Source organism: Erpetoichthys calabaricus, chromosome 2 (genome assembly GCF_900747795.2).
Source record: "Erpetoichthys calabaricus chromosome 2, fErpCal1.3, whole genome shotgun sequence".
Classification (NCBI taxonomy): Eukaryota; Metazoa; Chordata; class Cladistia; order Polypteriformes; family Polypteridae; genus Erpetoichthys; species Erpetoichthys calabaricus.
In genome coordinates, this window is record NC_041395.2 from 87364805 (window position 1) to 87372561 (window position 7757).

The 7757-nt window shown below is 35.9% G+C and overlaps 1 long non-coding RNA gene across 1 annotated transcript; it reads right to left on the bottom strand.

The window, feature by feature from the left end:
* Positions 1–4090: 4090 nt before the first annotated feature.
* On the bottom strand, positions 4091–6021 carry LOC114646062 (uncharacterized). The gene is made up of 3 exons (XR_003715256.2): positions 5832–6021; positions 4967–5136; positions 4091–4521 (listed from the first exon to the last, which is right to left on the bottom strand). It is a non-coding gene; the product is annotated as an uncharacterized LOC114646062 (long non-coding RNA).
* Positions 6022–7757: the final 1736 nt, after the last annotated feature.

Sequence of the window (7757 nt, forward strand, 5' to 3'; positions counted from 1 at the left end):
AAAAATGGACTGGTGTGATTTGTGACAAGAGTGAAGCGGAATCAGACATCCTGATATGTTTCATGCATCCAAACTATCCTGCACAGTCTTTCCATTGGCCATCTAGACACTATATTTGTTGGGTGCCATTACAGCGTGTCATCGCATTGCACAGCACACTCTTGATCTCAAAGACAAAAAATGCCCTACACTCTGCACTTTGATTGAAACAGAAATGAAATGGATCATATTCCTGCTGCTGCAATACCAAGATGCTGACATTTTGTTATAACTAGTGTAGTATTTAATGATAAATCAAGCAGCTATTGTTCATAATGTGCCTTTGGTGATTTACAGTGCATCCGGAAAGTATTCACAGCGCATAACTTTTTCCACATTTTGTTATGTTACAGCCTTATTCCAAAATGGATTAAATTCATTTTTTTCCTCAGAATTCTACACACAACACCCCATCACAACGTGAAAAAAGTTTACTTGAGGTTTTTGCAAATTTATTAAAAATAAAAAAACTGTGAAATCACACGTACATACAGTGGTGTGAAAAACTATTTGCCCCCTTCCTGATTTCTTATTCTTTTGCATGTTTGTCACACAAAATGTTTCTGATTATCAAACACATTTAACCATTAGTCAAATATAACACAAGTAAACACAAAATGCAGTTTGTAAATGGTGGTTTTTATTATTTAGGGAGAAAAAAAAATCCAAACCTACATGGCCCTGTGTGAAAAAGTAATTGCCCCCTGAACCTAATAACTGGTTGGGCCACCCTTAGCAGCAATAACTGCAATCAAGCGTTTGCGATAACTTGCAATGAGTCTTTTACAGCGCTCTGGAGGAATTTTGGCCCACTCATCTTTGCAAAATTGTTGTAATTCAGCTTTATTTGAGGGTTTTCTAGCATGAACCGCCTTTTTAAGGTCATGCCATAGCATCTCAATTGGATTCAGGTCAGGACTTTGACTAGGCCACTCCAAAGTCTTCATTTTGTTTTTCTTCAGCCATTCAGAGGTGGATTTGCTGGTGTGTTTTGGGTCATTGTCCTGTTGCAGCACCCAAGATCGCTTCAGCTTGAGTTGACGAACAGATGGCCGGACATTCTCCTTCAGGATTTTTTGGTAGACAGTAGAATTCATGGTTCCATCTATCACAGCAAGCCTTCCAGGTCCTGAAGCAGCAAAACAACCCCAGACCATCACACTACCACCACCATATTTTACTGTTGGTATGATGTTCTTTTTCTGAAATGCTGTGTTCCTTTTACGCCAGATGTAACGGGACATTTGCCTTCCAAAAAGTTCAACTTTTGTCTCATCAGTCCACAAGGTATTTTCCCAAAAGTCTTGGCAATCATTGAGATGTTTCTTAGCAAAATTGAGACGAGCCCTAATGTTCTTTTTGCTTAACAGTGGTTTGCGTCTTGGAAATCTGCCATGCAGGCCGTTTTTGCCCAGTCTCTTTCTTATAGTGGAGTCGTGAACACTGACCTTAATTGAGGCAAGTGAGGCCTGCAGTTCTTTAGACGTTGTCCTGGGGTCTTTTGTGACCTCTCGGATGAGTCGTCTCTGCGCTCTTGGGGTAATTTTGGTCGGCCGGCCACTCCTGGGAAGGTTCACCACTGTTCCATGTTTTTGCCATTTGTGGATAATGGCTCTCACTGTGGTTCGCTGGAGTCCCAAAGCTTTAGAAATGGCTTTACAACCTTTACCAGACTGATAGATCTCAATTACTTCTGTTTTCATTTGTTCCTGAATTTCTTTGGATCTTGGCATGATGTCTAGCTTTTGAGGTGCTTTTGGTCTACTTCTCTGTGTCAGGCAGCTCCTATTTAAGTGATTTCTTGATTGAAACAGGTGTGGCAGTAATCAGGCCTGGGGGTGGCTACGGAAATTGAACTCAGGTGTGATACACCACAGTTAGGTTATTTTTTAACAAGGGGGCAATTACTTTTTCACACAGGGCCATGTAGGTTTGGATTTTTTTTCTCCCTAAATAATAAAAACCATCATTTAAAAACTGCATTTTGTGTTTACTTGTGTTATATTTGACTAATGGTTAAATGTGTTTGATGATCAGAAACATTTTGTGTGACAAACATGCAAAAGAATAAGAAATCAGGAAGGGGGCAAATAGTTTTTCACACCACTGTAAGTATTCACAGCCTTTGCTCAATACTTTGTCGATGCACCTTTGGCAGCAATTACAGCCTCAAGTCTTTTTGAATATGATGCCACAAGCTTGGCACACCTATCCTTGGCCAGTTTCGCCCATTCCTCTTTGCAGCACCTCTCAAGCTCCATCAGGTTGGATGGGAAGCATCGGTGCAAAGCCATTTTAAGATCTCTCCAGAGATGTTCAATCGGATTCAAGTCTGGACTCTGGCTGGGCCACTCAAGGACATTCACAGAGTTGTCCTGAAGCCACTCCTTTGATATCTTGGCATATGCGCTAAATGAAAAAAACGTTAAAAACAAAAAAATCCACTTTACGGCACGGCCCGATCGGAACTGTGCATGCAGTACAACTTGACATTACGGTATATTCATTTTAGTTTCACATTAGTTGACCATAATGAAAATATTCATCCTGCAAAATAAACGAAGCACCCTTTGCATCGTAACGTTGATGTCCAATGTTCAATCGCCGTAAGAGGAAGCTTAGGTGTGCACAACTGAAACACATGCTGTGCACTCTTTGTATTATTTGGCAGGTACTATATCTATGTTATATAAAGTATGTAGTGTTTTTATTTTCCCACTCACGTAATAAATCATATAAAATTTCCTTTCCGTTTTGATCTATTGTGGCAATTTCCCTCTTATGTTTGTTTAAAAATATCTTTAGACATCAATTATTATTAATACAATTGCCATTTTTCTTAAGACGTCAGGTTTACAAAACCTAATGTATCCAACCAGTTTTATAGAAATATATGGTCCTTTTTCAAAAAAAGAAAAGAATTAACACTGTGTTGCGTTGCATTGCATTGTGCTGACTGTCCCCCTTAGTGTTAACTGTGACTGTCCACTTGTTAAAATTCTTTAATTCGTTGTCAGTTGTGCAATCAGGTCAGATGCTGAAGAAATCAGGAATATAAAGCCACTGGTTCAAATCCTCATTTATTCCAATGGCTATTAGTCTTACAGAGAAGTTTAACTTTATATCCACAGACTTAAATTAAGGAAGTGAGCTGTTATCACTTGAATCAATCCATGTGATCTAGTTTTTTTTTACAGTAAGTGCTTGCTGCTATAGTTCATACTTGTAATACATTTGTTCTTAGTGATGTGTTTTTAATGTTATTTCAAGGTGTCTCTGTAAAACCCGCTGAGAAACCAACTTACCTATTAATATAATAAAACTGAATTTGACAGCTGTAAAATAAAATATTCTCCACTGAGCAGAATTTAAACAGCATGAAATAGTTCAGTTTATGATGAACACCATGTAGACAGAGGGCAGTGATATTCTTTCTTACAAGTTTAATCAACATAACACACCGCTGTTTGTGTGCAGACTCATCTCATGTCAATGGTTTTATTCACACATACTGATACAGAGCCAGTTCATTTTTATAACTTTAAAAAAAAGAAATACAATACACTTATTCATACATTTTTTATTGAAGAAATAAATGGTATGTTTAAAAATAAAGTGAAAGATCTGTGAACAATGTTTCTCAAAAAAATAATTATACACACATCCATATTTATATGTATATATACTGTATATATATTATGAATTGAAAATTCAGTAATCATAAAAGATATATAAATGGTAAATGCATTTAACTAGAACACAACTACAATGAAAATGGCCAACTAGGGGAGGTGTTAAAAACTATTAGGGAAGGAGAACACAAATATATTTACAGATTTTTACCTTAGTATTTAAAAAAAAATGTTAGTCAAGGTTTTGAACACAATAAAAGTGAATCATTAAATTTGTCAAAAAAGGAAAAATGATATTTTAGCTTAATGAACAAGATGCTACTCAGAGTCAAAGAGTTGTTATCCAGCAATATTCCATAAAAAATGTGTTTTATTTAAACTGACATTTTTCCTTATCTGTCCTTTAATATTTATTTAAACTGACATTTTTCCTTATCTGTCCTTTAATATTTGTTCACTGATAATATTTTTATATCACCTTTGCTTACAAGTGTTGCTCAAAAAGCTCCACAAAAATATACAGTTACAAAGAAAACTGAAGATATTATAAAAGTAAATAAGAAGTAAATGGAGGAGTCCTTGTCCTTTGTAATAAATACACTGCCTGGTCAAATGGCTGGGGACAAAGACAAACTTGCAGCTTTCAAGGACAATGGAGATAATAAACCTCTGGGGGTCCCAAGCCAAAGCCCAAACAGCCCCCTCTGCACATACCAGCATACATGATTGTGGCCGTCTCACTCCAATCACAATTCCATTTCAGGACGTCTTGTGAACTTTTCTTCTGTCACAGGCAGTTGGAGTTGATGTAACAGACGGTGGAGACGCAAGGGGGCACCACTGCAATAAACTGGAAAAAAACAACAGAGAAAAACAGCAGAAGTTAGTGCCCAGTGCAGAGCTTACAAAATGTACACAGTACCATTTCTAATCTATTACAACCAATGCAAGTAATTAAGAAAAAGCCAAATTAGAAAAGTGGGCTTGCTGAAGTTTTTCAAAATGCTTGACATTTGTAGCCTGGCACTTCTCTATTGGCAAAGCATTCCAGATTTTGTTGCACGAGTACAGAAAGCTGTTGGTTTTTATGGTTGATCTTGGAATAAAAAGCAAAGTAACATTTGAGAAAAGAAATGTTGGGAGCAGACACTCCAAAATACAGGCAGGGTCTAAAATACTCAAAGCCTTCTATTTATTTAATAGAACCTTAAAATCAATTCTATATGAGACAGGCGGCCAGTGTAATGAGACCGAGACAGTTTTCAGAAGAAAAAAAAAACAAAATAGGCCAATACCTCCTGATCACTTGGCAAAGGCACAGCAAATCAGACCAGAGACTGAGATGGAGGATTCTAGAAGAGCGGGCAGGAGAGCCAGCCGATACTTCAACATGGCACACATCTCTCCATCCTTTATCTTTAACTGCTGCCCCATAACACAACCAGACTCTTCTACTTCACTGTAACTGTTAAAAACATAAACACAGTAGATACACAATGTTCACTCATGGAGTTCAAACATTAATAAAGTGTACCCTTACTTCTTGTTCTGCCTCCTTTCTTGGTACACCTGTAGATCAATTATTACCAAATAAAACCATCACAATAGATAAAGTTTTGCTTAGAGTAAAGTCTAACTAACAATATTATTTTTAATTAGTGTTGTCTTTTGTTGGATTTTGAAGGAACCCCAACTTAATTGTCCTTATATATAGCATCATTTTTTTTACTTTTACATTATGCATACAGTAGACATTGAGTTACAATCCCTGTATATCTGAACTTCTAATGTGATGTGCTCAGGTGTCATTACTTACATGAAAACATCTTCGTTTTTCTCTCCTGCCTTAGTTTTATTTTAGGTTAAAATTAATTCTTGGTTCTTTCAAAATCCAACAACAAAGTACAGTAACTTAAGAAAATAAATGTTATTTTGCAAAACGGAACAACATCCCTGTTTAGTGACTGCTGGGACTGATGTGCCTCCGTCTCTGTGTTTGTGAGGATTCACACTCTGAGGCTTTCCTGTCTAAAATTAAAAAGCCGAGTTATTTACTGGACAGAGTGAGCAGACGTAGAGGTCAGTATTCAAGGCAGCAAAATATTACAGATCAACTATTAAATATGGGGAGGCTTTGCAGGAATTATGCAGTAGTCTTACCTCTAGAAATAGCAAATCTAACATGAACTGCACATCATCTCGAATTGGGAATCTTAAAAGCAGAAGAAAAGAACATCCAATTGTGTCTCAGAATTTGGGTACACTGGCATCTGTTTAGCCACATGGAAGGCTGGTTACCACTGGGCATCCTGTAGGGTCAAGAAAAAAATATATAATAAAGGGGCATTGTTTTTCTAACTACAGCAATAAGAAATGTTATTTCTAAGGAGCAAGCCTTCTCCATTATATTCGGTTAAATGTATGTGTGTGTGTACTCCTCCTAAACCAACAGCTTAAACGATAAGCTAATGACATGTGGCAACAGCAGGTGCCCAGCCTGTCACTGTGCCACATCAGACACACACCACAATACTCTGATGGCTTTGGACATAAATTTTAAAATTGCCTGTTTTGTGCCATAAAAGTTTTTTCTATCAAACAAGGTTAAAGAAATCCATTTCAAAATTATGATTAAATAGTAGCCAACTTACAGATTAATTCATAAGTATGACATTAATTTATCCCCGAAATGTAGTTTTTGTACAAATGAAGACAAATCACCTCTCACATTTCTTACTTCTGCTCCTATTCCAAAATATTTCATAAATATTTATTTCTGTTATAGTGTCTTGAATGACAAAACAATATCTCACTGTTTAATTCTTGTTCTTGTTCTGTTTACAATTTTGAAGACTAAATGTTAGAAAATGCAGTAACTGTGGTTTCCTTGCTTCATAAATTTCCTACTCATAAGTGTAAAGTTCAGAATGTTAGACCCTCTGTTACATCTTTCTGTATGGACATTAATATGCTAGAAATAGCTTTAAAAACGGAAAACACACTAAAGCAATTAAAACGTGTAAGATTCTGAGCTGCTTCATTAACAATTTGTAATGCTCTTATCTACATCCCTCTTTCTTGTAATAAGTTAGTTGTTGCTATTCTCCTATTTGCTATTTCCCATTGGGATTAATAAAGTATCTATCTATCTATCTATCTATCTATCTATCTATCTATCTATCTATCTATCTATCTATCTATCTATCTATCTATCTATCTATCTATGTATGTAATTTAGCCTTCATCGATATACCCTTGTATTGATGTAATCTGATATCAACATAATAAAAAATACCGATGGCTTTGGAGGGCACAATTTACACCAGTTGAGTGTCAGACGTGCTCTCCTAATTCAACACCTCGATTACATTGTTTTTCTTAATAATTAGCACGCCGTTCACTCTTTAAGGTAAAAAAAATGTGGACAAATGTTAAAAGAAACACACCACCAAATGCTAATTGGGTGTTACGAAATAAATGACATCAGCAAAACAATGTAATCGAGGTGTCGAATTAGGAATAGAATTAGGAGTGCACGACTGACACTCGACTGGTGTAAAGTGTGCCCTCCAAAGCCATCGGTATTTTTTATTATGTTGTTATCAGATTACATCAATACAAGGGTATTTCGATGAAGGCTAAATTACATAGGAAAATAGCAACAACTAACTTATTACAAGAAAGAGAGATGTAGATAATAGCATTACAAATTGTTAATGAAGCAGCTCAGAATCTTACACGTTTTAATTGCTTTAGTGTGTTTTCCATTTTTAAAGCTATTTCTAGCATATTAATGTCCATACAGAAAGACGTAACAAAGGGTATAACATTCTGAACTTTACACTTATGAATAGGAAGTTTACGAAGCAAGGAAACCACAGTTACTGCATTTTCTAACATTTAGTCTTCAAAATTGTAAACAGAACAAGAACAAGAATTAAACAGTGAGATATTGTTTTGTCATTCAAGACACTATAACAGAAATAAATATTTATGAAATATTTTGGAATAGGAGCAGAAGTAAGAAATGTGAGAGGTGATTTGTCTTCATTTGTACAAAAACTACATTTCGGGGATAAATTAATG